Here is an 18983-nt window from a genome sequence, read left to right as displayed (position 1 = left end):
ACTCCAACCCCAGTGACATGCCGTGCAGCCACTCAGACCCCGGCGACACGCCCTGTGGCTGAACCAAAGAACCAGCCTGTGCCGGTATCAGTCGCCCCTGTACACAAGAAGAAATCTTGGAAGCGGAAGTCAGCTCGTTTAGTAAGGGAGGAAGAAGCTTCTTCTAAAAGGGAACCAGAGGAAGAAGTGTATGAGACAGACTACCCTGGAGAAGGGCCATCACGAGAACAGCAGGAGGAGAGCCAGCCGTTGATCGGGGAGGAAGAAGAGGAAGAACTCATAAACGAGGCAGTGACCACCCGATCTCTATCCCTGAGTGAGCTGCGAGGTATACGTAAAGATTTCAGTCGTCGTACAGGCGAGCATATTGTCACCTGGCTGCTCCGATGCTGGGATAATGGGGCCAGTAGCCTAGAAATAGAGGGTAGGGAAGCCAAGCAGCTGGGATCCCTTTCCAGGGAAGGGGGCATTGACAAAGCAATTGGAAAAGGGACACGAGTCCTCAGCCTTTGGAGGCGACTCTTGTCAAGCGTGAAGGAAAGGTATCCCTTTAAGGAAGATGTCATATGTCGCCCAAGCAAGTGGACCACCATGGAGAAGGGTATCCAGTTTCTGAGAGAATTAGCTGTGCTGGAGGTGATTTATGGTGACCTGAACAATGAACAACTATCCAAAGATCCAGACGAAGTCAAGCGCACGCGACCCATGTGGCGGAAGTTTATAAGGAGCTCACCATCGTCATACGCCAATTCATTGGCAGTGATGACCTGGAAAGATGGAGAGGAACAAATGGTGGATGAATTGGCTAGTCAACTCCGGCAATACGAGGAAAGTCTCTCTTCCTCCCTCGTCTCGGCTGTGGAGAAACTGTCCCGGGAGATCCAGCAACTCAGAGAGGATAGGTCCTACTCCTCACCTGTACGGACCAGTATCTCGGCTATTAGGAGTCAGTGTTCTTTTGCTCAAGAGAGAGAATATAAAGGGTACGCACCACGGGGCAGCCTATGGTTTTACCTGCGTGACCACGGAGAGGACATGAGGAAGTGGGATGGAAAACCTACCACAGTCCTAGGGGCACGGCTACGCAAATTGCAAGGGAAAGCAATCACAGAAAGAGGTTCTTCCAGGAAAATTGCTGCTCCAGTTTCCAGCGGGCAGGTCCCCAGAGAGAGTAGAAGGGCTGATCTTACTCTTGATCTTAATGAAGAAACTTCTGACTCATATGTACAAGAAATGAGAAATGAGTACTGTGATGAGGATTAGAGGGGCCCTGCCTCCAGCCAGGGGGGGAAAGGGACAACCGGGTTTACTGGACTGTGTGGATTCGGTGGCCTGGCACATCAGACCCACAGGAGTATAAGGCTCTAGCAGACACTGGTGCACAGTGTACCCTAATGCCATCAAGCTATATAGGGGCAGAACCCATCTGTATTTCTGGGGTGACGGGGGGATCCCAACAGCTAACTGTATTGGAAGACGAAGTGAGTCTAACTGGGAACGGGTGGCAGAAGCACCCCATTGTGACTGGCCGAGACGCTCCGTGCATCCTTGGCATAGACTACCTCAGGAGAGGGTATTTCAAGGACCCAAAAGGGTACCGGTGGGCTTTTGGTATAGCTGCCTTGGACACGGAGGAAATTAAACAGCTGTCCACCTTGCCTGGTCTCTCGGAGGACCCCTCTGTTGTGGGGTTGCTGAAGGTCAAAGACCAACAGGTGCCAATCGCTACCACCACAGTGCACCGGCGGCAATATCGCACCAACCAAGACTCCCTGATTCCCATCCATGAGCTGATTCGTCGACTGGAGAGCCAAGGAGTGATCAGCAAGACTCGTTTACCCTTTAACAGTCCCATATGGCCAGTGCGGAAGTCTAATGGAGAGTGGAGACTAACAGTAGACTATCGTGGCCTGAATGAAGTCACGCCACCGCTGAGTGCTGCCGTGCCAGACATGCTAGAACTTCAATACGAACTGGAGTCAAAGGCAGCCAAGTGGTATGCCACAATTGATATTGCTAATGCGTTTTTCTCAATCCCTTTGGCAGCAGAGTGCAGGCCACAGTTTGCTTTCACTTGGAGGGGCGTCCAGTACACCTGGAACCGACTGCCCCAGGGGTGGAAACACAGCCCCACCATTTGCCATGGACTGATCCAGACTGCACTGGAACAGGGTGAGGCTCCAGAACACCTGCAATACATTGATGATATCATTGTGTGGGGCAACAGAGCAGGAGAAGTTTTTGAGAAAGGGAAGGAAATAGTCCAAATCCTGCTGAAGGCTGGTTTTGCCATAAAACAAAGTAAGGTCAAGGGACCTGCACAGGAGATCCAGTTTTTAGGTATGAAATGGCAAGATGGACGTCGTCAAATCCCAATGGATGTGATCAACAAAATAACAGCCATGTCTCCACCAACTAGCAAAAAGGAAACACAAGCTTTCTTAGGCGTCGTGGGTTTTTGGAGAATGCATATTCCAAATTACAGTCTGATCGTAAGCCCTCTCTACCAAGTGATCCGGAAGAAGAATGATTTCAAATGGGGCCCTGAGCAACGACAAGCCTTTGAACAAATTAAAGAGGAGATAGTTCATGCAGTAGCCCTTGGGCCAGTCCGGGCAGGACAAGATGTAAAAAATGTGCTCTACACCGCAGCCGGGGAGAACGGCCCTACTTGAAGCCTCTGGCAGAAAGCACCAGGGGAGACTCGAGGTCGACCCCTAGGGTTCTGGAGTCGGGGATACAGAGGATCCGAGGCTCGCTATACTCCAACTGAAAAAGAGATATTGGCAGCATATGAAGGGGTTCGAGCTGCTTCGGAAGTGATCGGCACTGAAGCACAGCTCCTCCTGGCACCCCGACTGCCGGTGCTGGGCTGGCTGTTCAGAGGGAGGGTCCCATGTACACATCATGCAACTGATGCTACGTGGAGGAAGTAGGTCGCACTGATCACACAACGCGCTCGAATAGGAAACCCCAGGCGCCCAGGAATCCTGGAAGTGATCATGGATTGGCCAGAGGGCAAAGATTTTGGAATATCGCCAGAGGAGGAGGTGACGCGTGCTGAGGAGGCCCCAATGTATAATGAACTACCAGAAAATGAGAAGCAATATGCCCTGTTCACTGATGGGTCCTGTCGTCTTGTGGGAAAGCATCGGAGGTGGAAAGCTGCTGTGTGGAGTCCTATGCGACAAGTTGTAGAAACTGCTGAAGGAGAAGGTGAATCAAGCCAATTTGCAGAAGTAAAGGCCATCCAGCTGGCTTTAGACATTGCTGACCGAGAGAAGTGGCCAGTGCTCTATCTCTATACTGACTCGTGGATGGTGGCAAATGCCCTGTGGGGGTGGTTGCAGCAATGGAAGCAGAGCAACTGGCAGCGCAGAGGCAAACCCATCTGGGCTGCCGCATTGTGGCAAGATATTGCTGCCCGGGTGGAGAACCTGGTTGTAAAAGTCCGTCACGTAGATGCTCACATACCTAAGGGTCAGGCCACTGAAGAACATCAAAACAACCAGCAGGTGGATCAGGCTGCTAAGATTGAAGTGGCTCAGGTGGATCTGGACTGGCAACATAAGGGTGAGTTATTTCTAGCTCGGTGGGCCCATGACACCTCAGGTCACCAAGGAAGAGATGCAACATACAGATGGGCTCGTGATCGAGGGGTGGACTTGACCATGGACACTATTTCGCAGGTTATCCATGAATGCGAAACATGCGCTGCAATCAAGCAAGCCAAGCGGTTAAAGCCTCTCTGGTATGGAGGACGATGGCAGAAATATCAATATGGGGAGGCCTGGCAGATCGATTATATCACACTCCCACAAACCTGCCAAGGCAAGCGCCACGTGCTTACAATGGTGGAGGCAACCACCGGATGGCTGGAAACATATCCCGTGCCCCATGCCACTGCCCGGAACCCTATCCTGGGCCTTGAAAAGCAAGTCCTATGGCGACATGGCACCCCAGAAAGAATTGAGTCAGACAACGGGACTCATTTCCGAAACAACCTCATAGACACCTGGGCCAAAGAGCACGGCATTGAGTGGGTATATCACATCCCCTATCATGCACCAGCCTCTGGGAAAATTGAATGATACAATGGACTGTTAAAGACTACGCTGAGAGCAATGGGTGGCGGGACGTTCAAACATTGGGATACACATTTAGCAAAGGCCACCTGGTTAGTCAACATGAGGGGATCTGCCAATCGAGCAGGCCCTGCCCAGTCAGAACTTTTACGTACTGTAGATGGGAATAAAGTTCCTGTAGTGCACATAAAAAATATGCTGGGGAAGACAGTCTGGGTTATTCCTGCCTCGGGCAGAGGCAAACCCATCCGTGGGATTGCTTTTGCTCAAGGACCTGGGTGCACTTGGTGGATAATGCGGAAGGATGGGGAAGTCCGATGTGTACCTCAAGGGGATTTGATTTTGGGTGAGAATAGCCAACGATCTGAATTATGTGATGTTAAGTACTAATTATAGTTATAATAGTTATACTAATAATACTAATAATATTATATGCCATACTAATGTTATTACAATAAGAATCACCCAGACTAATGAAGAATAACTTCAGTGAAACCAAGCAAAGCACAGTGATGATGGTACCAGAACTGACTTCAACATGAAACAATCCAACACCACATACCATCTCCATTTTTCCTGCCCTGGAAGATTATTATGACAGATGGAGCCCAAAGTCATGGACTAAATGAACTCACCGAACATTTTAGAGTGATGGCCCATAGACTAAGGGAATGATATCTCTGTGTTTGTGTGTGTGTGTGTGTGTGTGTGTGTGTGTGTGTATATATATATATAAAAAAAATAAAAAAGGGGGGGTGGTGATTAATGAATATGTACTGGAAAAAATGAGACTTGAGTATGACGCAGATGGTATAGAATAAGCGGTGGATATTGTCCTGGTTTTGGCAGGGATAGAGTTCATTTCCTTCCTAGTAGCTGGTACAGTGCTGTGTTTTGGATTTAGGATGAGAACAAAGTTGATAACGCACCCATGTTTTAGTTGTTGCTAGGTAATGCTTACACTAGCCAAGGACTTTTTAGTTTCCCATGCTCTACCGACTGAGAAGGCTGGAGGTGCACAAGAAGCTGGGAGGGGGCACAGCGAAACTGGCCGAAGGGACATTCCATACCATGTGACGTCATGCTCAGTACATAAACTGGGGAAAGCTGGCCGGGGGGGAGCCGCTGCTCAGGGACTGGCTGGGCATCGGTCGGTGGGTGGTGAGCAATTGTACTGTGCATCACTTGCTTTGTGTATTATTATAATATTATTATTATCATTTTATTTCAATTATTAAACTGTTTTTATCTCAACCCACGAGTTTTTTCTCACTTGTGCTCTTCCAGTTCTGTCCCCCATCCCACCGGGGGTGGGGGGAGTGAGCGAGCGGCTGCGTGGTGCTTAGTTGCCGACTGAGGTTAGACCACGACAGTCCTTTTTGGCGCCCAACGTGGGGCACGAAGGGTTTGAGATAACAGATTAACCGGAGTGTATTAAGGAACTTATATCTGTTAGTGGTTGTGGGTCACAATGTTGGTTTCTCTGTTCTCGATATTGATTTGTCTAATCTGCATCATGCTCCTTTTTTTGCTGTACATGTTAAAGATTGGTGTTGAGTTTTGCAGTTTGCTGTGGTCTGCAGTGAATAGTAATGTCTCGCTTGTGAGGTTTGGTTTTAGAACATTGACCTTGACGTTAGCGTGGTATGTAAGTTTCGCAATGAAGCCGTTACTGTACCATGGATACCATTTCGTGGAGACAACTAGCAATTACAGTGACTTTTCTGAGAGTTTTTTTACGGAGGAAATACAGAATGGCAGTGTCACTACCTTCTTCTATGATGTTTCCTCCTTCATTACAGTAACTTTTCAGTATTTTGAACATCCTTGGGTAATTAAGATACTTCTATTGGTACTTCTTGGGAATATTGTTTCGGTTTTGTCTAAAGTTGGTAAGCAATTTAAGAATATCATCCAGAGATCTGCCCCAAGGCTGAATAGTTATGAGTGGCAGGGTGTGTGGGACAAGATGGGCAAGTACCTAGGCCAATGGGCACCCCCAGTGTTTCGGAACTTCGCCCCTGCGCAAGTGCAGAATCCTGAAATGTTAGTGGAATATTTGGACAAAGTATGCTGTCACCCTGGCAACTCCAGAGAGATGTAGATCATTGCAACGTGCTGGGGCCTGGCCCATGCCTACCGAGCCCTGTTCAACACCATTCAGTACCCTCAAAGGGAAGAGAAGGTCTCTGGATCTGACGGTAAAACGACAGGCCCTGCGAACACTCCAACCCCAGTGACATGCCGTGCAGCCACTCAGACCCCGGCGACACGCCCTGTGGCTGAACCAAAGAACCAGCCTGTGCCGGTATCAGTCGCCCCTGTACACAAGAAGAAATCTTGGAAGCGGAAGTCAGCTCGTTTAGTAAGGGAGGAAGAAGCTTCTTCTAAAAGGGAACCAGAGGAAGAAGTGTATGAGACAGACTACCCTGGAGAAGGGCCATCACGAGAACAGCAGGAGGAGAGCCAGCCGTTGATCGGGGAGGAAGAAGAGGAAGAACTCATAAACGAGGCAGTGACCACCCGATCTCTATCCCTGAGTGAGCTGCGAGGTATACGTAAAGATTTCAGTCGTCGTACAGGCGAGCATATTGTCACCTGGCTGCTCCGATGCTGGGATAATGGGGCCAGTAGCCTAGAAATAGAGGGTAGGGAAGCCAAGCAGCTGGGATCCCTTTCCAGGGAAGGGGGCATTGACAAAGCAATTGGAAAAGGGACACGAGTCCTCAGCCTTTGGAGGCGACTCTTGTCAAGCGTGAAGGAAAGGTATCCCTTTAAGGAAGATGTCATATGTCGCCCAAGCAAGTGGACCACCATGGAGAAGGGTATCCAGTTTCTGAGAGAATTAGCTGTGCTGGAGGTGATTTATGGTGACCTGAACAATGAACAACTATCCAAAGATCCAGACGAAGTCAAGCGCACGCGACCCATGTGGCGGAAGTTTATAAGGAGCTCACCATCGTCATACGCCAATTCATTGGCAGTGATGACCTGGAAAGATGGAGAGGAACAAATGGTGGATGAATTGGCTAGTCAACTCCGGCAATACGAGGAAAGTCTCTCTTCCTCCCTCGTCTCGGCTGTGGAGAAACTGTCCCGGGAGATCCAGCAACTCAGAGAGGATAGGTCCTACTCCTCACCTGTACGGACCAGTATCTCGGCTATTAGGAGTCAGTGTTCTTTTGCTCAAGAGAGAGAATATAAAGGGTACGCACCACGGGGCAGCCTATGGTTTTACCTGCGTGACCACGGAGAGGACATGAGGAAGTAGGATGGAAAACCTACCACAGTCCTAGGGGCACGGCTACGCAAATTGCAAGGGAAAGCAATCACAGAAAGAGGTTCTTCCAGGAAAATTGCTGCTCCAGTTTCCAGCGGGCAGGTCCCCAGAGAGAGTAGAAGGGCTGATCTTACTCTTGATCTTAATGAAGAAACTTCTGACTCATATGTACAAGAAATGAGAAATGAGTACTGTGATGAGGATTAGAGGGGCCCTGCCTCCAGCCAGGGGGGGAAAGGGACAACCGGGTTTACTGGACTGTGTGGATTCGGTGGCCTGGCACATCAGACCCACAGGAGTATAAGGCTCTAGCAGACACTGGTGCACAGTGTACCCTAATGCCATCAAGCTATATAGGGGCAGAACCCATCTGTATTTCTGGGGTGACGGGGGGATCCCAACAGCTAACTGTATTGGAAGACGAAGTGAGTCTAACTGGGAACGGGTGGCAGAAGCACCCCATTGTGACTGGCCGAGACGCTCCGTGCATCCTTGGCATAGACTACCTCAGGAGAGGGTATTTCAAGGACCCAAAAGGGTACCGGTGGGCTTTTGGTATAGCTGCCTTGGACACGGAGGAAATTAAACAGCTGTCCACCTTGCCTGGTCTCTCGGAGGACCCCTCTGTTGTGGGGTTGCTGAAGGTCAAAGACCAACAGGTGCCAATCGCTACCACCACAGTGCACCGGCGGCAATATCGCACCAACCAAGACTCCCTGATTCCCATCCATGAGCTGATTCGTCGACTGGAGAGCCAAGGAGTGATCAGCAAGACTCGTTTACCCTTTAACAGTCCCATATGGCCAGTGCGGAAGTCTAATGGAGAGTGGAGACTAACAGTAGACTATCGTGGCCTGAATGAAGTCACGCCACCGCTGAGTGCTGCCGTGCCAGACATGCTAGAACTTCAATACGAACTGGAGTCAAAGGCAGCCAAGTGGTATGCCACAATTGATATTGCTAATGCGTTTTTCTCAATCCCTTTGGCAGCAGAGTGCAGGCCACAGTTTGCTTTCACTTGGAGGGGCGTCCAGTACACCTGGAACCGACTGCCCCAGGGGTGGAAACACAGCCCCACCATTTGCCATGGACTGATCCAGACTGCACTGGAACAGGGTGAGGCTCCAGAACACCTGCAATACATTGATGATATCATTGTGTGGGGCAACAGAGCAGGAGAAGTTTTTGAGAAAGGGAAGGAAATAGTCCAAATCCTGCTGAAGGCTGGTTTTGCCATAAAACAAAGTAAGGTCAAGGGACCTGCACAGGAGATCCAGTTTTTAGGTATGAAATGGCAAGATGGACGTCGTCAAATCCCAATGGATGTGATCAACAAAATAACAGCCATGTCTCCACCAACTAGCAAAAAGGAAACACAAGCTTTCTTAGGCGTCGTGGGTTTTTGGAGAATGCATATTCCAAATTACAGTCTGATCGTAAGCCCTCTCTACCAAGTGATCCGGAAGAAGAATGATTTCAAATGGGGCCCTGAGCAACGACAAGCCTTTGAACAAATTAAAGAGGAGATAGTTCATGCAGTAGCCCTTGGGCCAGTCCGGGCAGGACAAGATGTAAAAAATGTGCTCTACACCGCAGCCGGGGAGAACGGCCCTACTTGAAGCCTCTGGCAGAAAGCACCAGGGGAGACTCGAGGTCGACCCCTAGGGTTCTGGAGTCGGGGATACAGAGGATCCGAGGCTCGCTATACTCCAACTGAAAAAGAGATATTGGCAGCATATGAAGGGGTTCGAGCTGCTTCGGAAGTGATCGGCACTGAAGCACAGCTCCTCCTGGCACCCCGACTGCCGGTGCTGGGCTGGCTGTTCAGAGGGAGGGTCCCATGTACACATCATGCAACTGATGCTACGTGGAGGAAGTAGGTCGCACTGATCACACAACGCGCTCGAATAGGAAACCCCAGGCGCCCAGGAATCCTGGAAGTGATCATGGATTGGCCAGAGGGCAAAGATTTTGGAATATCGCCAGAGGAGGAGGTGACGCGTGCTGAGGAGGCCCCAATGTATAATGAACTACCAGAAAATGAGAAGCAATATGCCCTGTTCACTGATGGGTCCTGTCGTCTTGTGGGAAAGCATCGGAGGTGGAAAGCTGCTGTGTGGAGTCCTATGCGACAAGTTGTAGAAACTGCTGAAGGAGAAGGTGAATCAAGCCAATTTGCAGAAGTAAAGGCCATCCAGCTGGCTTTAGACATTGCTGACCGAGAGAAGTGGCCAGTGCTCTATCTCTATACTGACTCGTGGATGGTGGCAAATGCCCTGTGGGGGTGGTTGCAGCAATGGAAGCAGAGCAACTGGCAGCGCAGAGGCAAACCCATCTGGGCTGCCGCATTGTGGCAAGATATTGCTGCCCGGGTGGAGAACCTGGTTGTAAAAGTCCGTCACGTAGATGCTCACATACCTAAGGGTCAGGCCACTGAAGAACATCAAAACAACCAGCAGGTGGATCAGGCTGCTAAGATTGAAGTGGCTCAGGTGGATCTGGACTGGCAACATAAGGGTGAGTTATTTCTAGCTCGGTGGGCCCATGACACCTCAGGTCACCAAGGAAGAGATGCAACATACAGATGGGCTCGTGATCGAGGGGTGGACTTGACCATGGACACTATTTCGCAGGTTATCCATGAATGCGAAACATGCGCTGCAATCAAGCAAGCCAAGCGGTTAAAGCCTCTCTGGTATGGAGGACGATGGCAGAAATATCAATATGGGGAGGCCTGGCAGATCGATTATATCACACTCCCACAAACCTGCCAAGGCAAGCGCCACGTGCTTACAATGGTGGAGGCAACCACCGGATGGCTGGAAACATATCCCGTGCCCCATGCCACTGCCCGGAACCCTATCCTGGGCCTTGAAAAGCAAGTCCTATGGCGACATGGCACCCCAGAAAGAATTGAGTCAGACAACGGGACTCATTTCCGAAACAACCTCATAGACACCTGGGCCAAAGAGCACGGCATTGAGTGGGTATATCACATCCCCTATCATGCACCAGCCTCTGGGAAAATTGAATGATACAATGGACTGTTAAAGACTACGCTGAGAGCAATGGGTGGCGGGACGTTCAAACATTGGGATACACATTTAGCAAAGGCCACCTGGTTAGTCAACATGAGGGGATCTGCCAATCGAGCAGGCCCTGCCCAGTCAGAACTTTTACGTACTGTAGATGGGAATAAAGTTCCTGTAGTGCACATAAAAAATATGCTGGGGAAGACAGTCTGGGTTATTCCTGCCTCGGGCAGAGGCAAACCCATCCGTGGGATTGCTTTTGCTCAAGGACCTGGGTGCACTTGGTGGATAATGCGGAAGGATGGGGAAGTCCGATGTGTACCTCAAGGGGATTTGATTTTGGGTGAGAATAGCCAACGATCTGAATTATGTGATGTTAAGTACTAATTATAGTTATAATAGTTATACTAATAATACTAATAATATTATATGCCATACTAATGTTATTACAATAAGAATCACCCAGACTAATGAAGAATAACTTCAGTGAAACCAAGCAAAGCACAGTGATGATGGTACCAGAACTGACTTCAACATGAAACAATCCAACACCACATACCATCTCCATTTTTCCTGCCCTGGAAGATTATTATGACAGATGGAGCCCAAAGTCATGGACTAAATGAACTCACCGAACATTTTAGAGTGATGGCCCATAGACTAAGGGAATGATATCTCTGTGTTTGTGTGTGTGTGTGTGTGTGTGTGTGTGTGTGTGTATATATATATATAAAAAAAATAAAAAAGGGGGGGTGGTGATTAATGAATATGTACTGGAAAAAATGAGACTTGAGTATGACGCAGATGGTATAGAATAAGGGGTGGATATTGTCCTGGTTTTGGCAGGGATAGAGTTCATTTCCTTCCTAGTAGCTGGTACAGTGCTGTGTTTTGGATTTAGGATGAGAACAAAGTTGATAACGCACCCATGTTTTAGTTGTTGCTAGGTAATGCTTACACTAGCCAAGGACTTTTTAGTTTCCCATGCTCTACCGACTGAGAAGGCTGGAGGTGCACAAGAAGCTGGGAGGGGGCACAGCGAAACTGGCCGAAGGGACATTCCATACCATGTGACGTCATGCTCAGTACATAAACTGGGGAAAGCTGGCCGGGGGGGAGCCGCTGCTCAGGGACTGGCTGGGCATCGGTCGGTGGGTGGTGAGCAATTGTACTGTGCATCACTTGCTTTGTGTATTATTATAATATTATTATTATCATTTTATTTCAATTATTAAACTGCTTTTTATCTCAGCCCATGAGTTTTTCTCACTTGTGCTCTTCCAGTTCTGTCCCCCATCCCACCGGGGGCGGGCAGGGGGAGCGAGCGAGCGGCTGCATGGTGCTCAGTTCCTGACTGAGGTTAAACCATGACAGTCCTTTTTGGTGCTCAGTTGCCGACTGAGGTTAAACCACGACAGTCTGTAGCTGTGTTTAATTTGCCAATTGCACTTACTCATTTCTTTAGTATGGAAAGAGGTTCTTTTTCCTTGTGGGGAAACAAAAAGTAACAGAACAGTAAAGGATCTGTCAGAAATACATGGTTTTTTTCCTCAAGGAGAGATGGTAGCAGCTTCTCTCTCTTTATGGGGTGAACAGACTTACTAATATTGGAGTAAGGCTTGTGGAGGGAGACCTTAAGGGGATCTTTTCTTGAGGTTAACTCGTCCATTGAGTCCCACCTGAGGATCTGCTCCGTTGAACATCCTCTGACTTGTTCCAAAGATGTAGTCCACAAACCAGCCTGTGTCATTTTGAGTTAGGCAAATTTCTTTAATAATAACAACCTTTTAAAATAAATAAATTTCCTTAATAGTAACCTTTTTGCATTTGATAGCCTGGGAGAGAAACAGCAGAGTGGTAGATACTGTAGATAAACTTGTGACTGGAGTGGAGGCAGTGAACAGGAAAGAGCTGCTTGCTGTCTTTCAGACCAGGAACTACAACAGTTGAGTGATGCTGGAAAGCAAAAGATTGAAAACAAGTAAGAGAGAGTGGATTTTTACACAATACCCAGGTCAGCTGTAGAGTGCTTTGCCCCTCTGGTCTAACTGGATGTCAGAAATTTTACATGGGTTCAAAAGCAACCAGACAAACTGATAGAAGAAATTGACATTTCATGTGAAATAGAAAGTTGTAACCCCTGGCTTTGGAAACTGCTAAGCTGTAGGAAATGGAAACTGAAGGAATATGTGGAAAAGATGTTGCAGAGTACTTGTTCTCCTTCTGCTCTTTCTCCTCTTTCTAAGCATTTGCTTTTGGGTACTCTGAGACAACATTGTGGGATGTGATGTGATGTGATGTGCCTGTTCTTCCATGCACGTAGCTTTTCCGAGATGGTCATAGAAAGGAATGTGAGATGCTACTGTATATGTGCACCTGTGGTTTTTGATCTTATATATATCTGATGCTGGTGAGTTTTGGTCCAGTTTTTGTGCATTTTTCTGTATGCTGCCCACCTGTAAAGGCATTTAAAGATCACTAACAACACTGGCTAATGCTTTTTGACGCATGATTAATATAAATGAGCAGTTCTTAAGGACTGCAACTTTTTGAAAAGCAGTAATGGTGATAAGGGAAACTCAGCTATGTTTTGGATTGCTTGTGTTGGTACAGCCCTTGTGCTGGGATTACAGTGGGGATGCAGGAAAAGGAACCAGACACTGAAAACCACTTGTGTTCCGGTTCTCTAAATTTTGTGGATGATAACCTATACTGCGCATGCTATTTTCTGGCCTAATATATGCAATTTATGCTAGGAAGTCACCAGGCTGTCTGTGATCATCTTAAAAATGCCTTGTTGGCTGAGACTAGATCTCTGAACTTCTTTAGAAGTAGTCCAGGTGAGCCAGGAAGAATTAACCAAAGGTTAAAAAAAAAAAAAAAAAAAAGTACAAAGGGTCAAAGCCATATGCTATCATTACGTATAAAGAAACTGGTGAGTGCTGATGTATAGGATTCAGGGTAGTCCAGAAAATGTTGAAACGTTGGTTGAGAACAAACAGGTAAGTCCAGAGATTGTTGATCATGCGGATCTTGTCAGCGTGGCAGCTGTTTAGCCTGGCCGGATGTTGCTGAGGGCTTCACTGGGTGTCCACAACATACAGTATGATTTCAGGAAGCTTTATGTCCATTAACAGGACAGAAACAGAGCATTTGCAGACTTCAGCAGAAAGATTTCAGGAAAGGGATTTTGGAAACGCGTTAGCTGTTGCTCAGAGCTAGGACTGGAGCACCGGAGAGGTGCTGACGTACCTGCTAGGCCATTAGTCTTGGTGGTTACTGCGGTGTACTGGGGACAAAACGACTTCAGGTAGGAAGTGGGTAAGGAGCGTGGGCTGTCCTGATGTGTGCTGATGAAGTGAGTTTGGTTTCGCTAACAGATGATGCTAAGAGGACTTTAGCAGGAGCTTACGGTGTTTGCCTAGCTGTTACAGCTATGGAAAGGCGTCAGGAATCATACAGTGACTCCAGCATTTGAGGTCTCCCAGGAAATATCAATAAAGGAACTAAGAGACGCAGCAGATGAGTCACAAAAAGCTCATTTCTGGAACATAAACTGCAGGGTGCTGAATCCAGCAAGGGAAATAAGTTTTGTGTAACTCTGTCAACAAGTCAAGCCTCATCAGATCTCTTGCTGAAAAACTTAAAAAGGAAGAAGGATTCACCGGGATTTGCAACGTGACAAAGTGTGATGCGAAGGTCCCTCTGCTTCGAGTACGAGAGGGACAGTTGTGAAGAAAGAGGAGTTCTCAAATCACATAATGCCCAGACAGGTGCATCATTAAGCAGATGATGGGGTACATACCAGCCTGTTGGAGACCCAGACATCCTCATGCTCTGCTGTATTGTTTTAACTGCAATATGGCTTGCATGGTGTGTCAGGAAGCTAGCTGCGGGCCCAGGCAGGATTCCCTAGCGCTAATAAAAGACCTCTTCCTTTTGGACTGACGTGTGCAGAGCGCAGTTGGCCTGCATGCGTTTTTGTGGTGCAGCGTTGTTTGATGGGGGGGTGGTCTTTCTGCATGCTTGTTTTTCAGGCAAGGACAAGTTGGCACCCTAAATCTTGTGCAATAGGTACGAGGCTCTGCAAGTGGAACCGAACAATAACGAGGACGATAGTTCATCTAGCTTGGAGGTGTCGCCAAGGTTAAGTCGGCCTACGCCCTGCGTCAAAACCACTTCCATAAAGAAAAAAAGACAGGTCATTGTCATAGGAGAGCCTCTCCTGAGGGGAACAGAAGGCCCAATATGCAGACCGGACCCACTTCTTAGGGAAGTCTGCTGCCTCCCTGGGGCCCGGGTAAAAGATGTGACAAGAAAACTTCCGACCCTGGTACAGCCCTCGGATTATTATCATGTGTGTTTAGAATCCATGATATGATCAGCATATCAGCATATAGTCGATCACCGATATGAGTAAGCCTTGACAACTATGGACTCCTACAGACGCCAGTGAGGCTCCACACACGCTTTTCTAGCAGTGTTGCTTCAGGGAAGTTTTGTTGCTTTATTGCTGTACAGGTACAGAAGAACCTGCAACTGAAGAGAAAGTATGAGGCAAAGATAGCATGACTAGAATGACAAAGGCAAAGTAACTTACAGCCACTAACAAATATAATGCTTTTTTTTGCTCATTTTTCTTAGGTGAGAGAGACATTTTAATATCTTCAAAGGAACAGATAGAAATGGAAAAGTAGTAGTAGTATCTCTCCCTGGGCCAACTAACTGAACAACAGAAAGATGGAAAATGTGATGATGCCTCCTGATCTTCTGTACATTCATGTATCATGTGACAAAAGCTTATATGCTAATTAGTTTAAAATAAAATGTTCACCGTATAAATAATAAAAAGGAAATTGAATGTAATTTGGCATGTAGCTCATTACTGTTGATGGATAGCTGTTGCATTAGCTGCAGGATATCTGCAATACCCTCACAATGATGAGGACGATGGTTCATCTAGCTTGGAGGTGTCGCCAAGGTTAAGTCAGCCTACACCCTGCGTCAAAACCACTTCCATAAAGAAAAAAAGACAGGTCACTGTCATAGGAGAGCCTCTCCTGAGGGGAACAGAAGGCCCAATATGCAGACCAGACCCACTTCTTAGGGAAGTCTGCTGCCTCCCTGGGGCCCGGGTAAAAGATGTGACAAGAAAACTTCCGACCCTGGTACGGCCCTCGGATTATTATCCATTATTGATTTTTCATGTAGGCAGCGACGAAGTTGCAACAAGAAGTCTGAGGGCAATCAAGAGAGACTTCAGGGCCTTGGGACGACTGGTTAAGGGATCAGGAGCAAAAGTAGTGTTCTCCTCTATCCTTCCAGTTGCAGGGAATGATGAGGGAAGAAACAGGAAGAGCCAGCAGATCAATACCTGGCTCCGAGCCTGGTGTCACCGGCAGAATTTTGGGTTTGTTGATCATGGGTCGGTCTACACGACACCAGGCCTGCTGGCGACAGACGGGGTACACCTGTCTCAAAGGGGGAAAAGGATCTTTGCGCAGGAGTTAGCAGGGCTCACTGAAAGAGCTTTAAACTAGATTTGAAGGGGGAAGGGGATAAAACCAGGCTTGCTAGAGATAAGCCTGGGGGCGGCATGCCAATGTTTGAGGGACAGTGTGCTAGTGAGGTCCTTCAGTCTGCCATTTCAGTGGAGGTACGGGATGGAGATCCACACGGCAGCAAAGACACAAGGGTTATTGATGTGTTAGAAACCACGGAAGCGCCTGAGAACGGTCACGTAGGAATTAGGGCTTCTCCCCAAAAAAAGGTGGCAGGATCAGTAGCCCAACTGAAGTGCATCTACACCAGTGCATGCAGCATGGGCAACAAACAGGAGGAGTTGGAAGCCATCGTGCAGCTGGAAAACTACGATATAGTTGCCATCACGGAAACATGGTGGGATGACTCACACAACTGGAGCGCTGCAATGGATGGTTATAAACTCTTCAGAAGGGATAGGCAAGGAAGGAGAGGCGGTGGGGTAGCCCTGTATGTTAGGGAGTGTTTTGACTGTCTAGAGCTTGATGATGGGTCGAGTGTTTATGGGTAAGAATCAGGGGGAAGGCCAACAAGGCAGATATCATGGTGGGAGTCTGTTATAGACCACCTAACCAGGATGAAGAGGCAGACGAAATATTCTATAAGCAGCTGGGAGAAGCCTCACGATCGCTAGCCCTTGTTCTCGTGGGGGACTTCAACTTACCAGATGTCTGCTGGAAATACAATACAGCGGAGAGGAAACAGTCTAGGAAGTTCCTGGAGTGTGTGGAAGATAACTTCCTGACACAGCTGGTGAGTGAGCCAACTAGGGAAGGCGCCCCACTGGACCTGTTGTTTGCAAACAGAGAAGGACTTGTGGGTGATGTGACGGTTGGAGGCTGTCTTGGGCATAGCGATCATGAAATGATAGAGTTTTCGATTCTCGGAGAAGTAAGGAGGGTGGTTAGCAGAACTGCTACCTTGGACTTCCAGAGGGCAGACTTTGGCCTGTTTAGGGGCCTGGTTGACAGAGTCCCTTGGGAGGCAGTCCTGAAGGGCAAAGGAGTCCAGGAAGGCTGGACATTCTTCAAGAAGGAAATCTTAAAGGCGCAGGAGCAGGCCATCCCCTTGTGCCGAAAAACGAGCCAGCGGGGAAGACGACCGGCCTGGCTGAACAGAGAGCTTTGGCTGGAACTCAGGAAAAAAGAGTTTATGACCTTTGGAAGAAGGGGCAGGCAACTCAGGAGGACTACAAGGATGTTGTGAGGCTATGCAGGGAGAAAATTAGAAGGGCCAAAGCCCAACTAGAACTTAATTTGGCTACTGTGGTAAAAGACAATAAAAAAAGTTTCTATAAATACATTAGCAACAAAAGGAGGGCTAAGGACAATCTCCATCCTTTACTGGATGCGGGGGGAAACATAGTGACAAAGGATGAGGAAAAGGCTGAGGTACTTAATGCCGCCTTTGCCTCAGTCTTTAATAGTAAGACCAGTTGTTCTGGGGGTACCCAGCCCCCTGAGCTGGAAGACAGGGACGGGGAGCAGAATGAAGCCCCCATAATCCAAGGGGAAATGGTTAGCGACCTGCTACACCACTTAGACACACACAAGTCTATGGGGCCGGATGGGATCCACCCAAGGGTACTGAGGGAGCTGGCGGAAGTGCTCACCAAGCCACTTTCAATCATTTATCAGCAGTCCTGGCTAACCGGGGAGGTCCCAGTTGACTGGAGGTTAGCAAATGTGACGCGCATCTACAAGAAGGGCTGGAAGGAGGATCCGGGGAACTACAGGCCTGTCGGTCTGACCTCGGTGCCGGGGAAGGTTATGGAGCAGATCATCTTGAGTGCCATCACACGGCACGTACAGGACACCCAGGTGATCAGGCCCAGTCAGCATGGGTTTATGAAAGGCAGGTCCTGCTTGACTAACCTGATCTCCTTCTATGACAAGGTGACCCGCTTAGTGGACGAGGGAAAGGCTGTGGATGTTGTTTTACCTGGACTTTAGTAAAGCCTTTGACACCGTTTCCCACAGCATTCTCCTGGAGAAACTGGCTGCTCGTGACTTGGATGGGCATATGCTTCGCTGGGTGAAAAACTGGCTGGATGGCCGGGCCGAAAGAGTTGTGGTGAATGGAGTTAAATCCAGTTGGCGGCCGGTCACAAGTGGTGTTCCCCAGGGCTCAGTATTGGGGCCAGTTCTGTTTAATATCTTTATCAATGATCTGGACGAGGGGATCGAGCGCACCCTCAGTAAGTTTACAGACAACACCAAGTTGGGTGGGAGTGTTGATCTGCTTGAGGGTAGGAAAGCTCTGCAGAGGGATCTGGACAGGCTGGATCGATGGGCCGAAGCCAACTGTATGAGGTTCAACAAGGCCAAGTGCTGGGTCCTGCACTTCGGCCACAACAACCCCATGCAACGCTACAGGCTTGGGGAAGAGTAGCTGGAAAGCTGCCTGGCGGAAAAGGACCTGGGGGTGTTGGTCGACAGCTGGCTGAATATGAGCCGGCAGTGTGCCCAGGTGGCCAAGAAGGCCAATGGCATCCTGGCCTGTATCAGAAATAGTGTGGCCAGCAGGAGTAGGGAAGTGATTGTGCCCCTGTACTCGGCACTGGTGAGGCCGTCCCTCGAATACTGTGTTCAGTTTTGGGCCCCTCACTACAAGAAAGACATTGAGGTGCTGGAGTGTGTCCAGAGAAGAGCAACGAAGCTGGTGAAGGGTCTAGAACACAAGTCTTATGAGGAGCGGCTGAGGGAACTGGGGTTGTTTAGCCTGGAGAAAAGGAGGCTGAGGGGAGACCTCATCGCTCTCTACAACTACCTGAAAGGAGGTTGTAGCGAGGTGGGCGTCGGTCTCTTCTCCCAAGTAACAAGTGATAGGACGAGAGGAAATGGCCTCAAGTTGCGCCAGGGGAGGTTTAGACTGGATATTAGGAAAAATTTCTTCACTGAAACGGTTATCAAGCATTGGAACAGGCTGCCCAGGGAAGTGGTGGAGTCCCCGTCCCTGGAAGTATTTAAAAGACGTGTAGATGTGACGCTTAGGGGCATGGTTTAGTGGTGGACTTGGCAGTGTTAGGTTTACGGTTGGACTTGA

The sequence above is a fragment of the Aptenodytes patagonicus genome, chromosome W, assembly GCF_965638725.1.
Source record: "Aptenodytes patagonicus chromosome W, bAptPat1.pri.cur, whole genome shotgun sequence".
NCBI lineage: Eukaryota > Metazoa > Chordata > Aves > Sphenisciformes > Spheniscidae > Aptenodytes > Aptenodytes patagonicus.
This window is presented reverse-complemented; position numbering follows the sequence as displayed.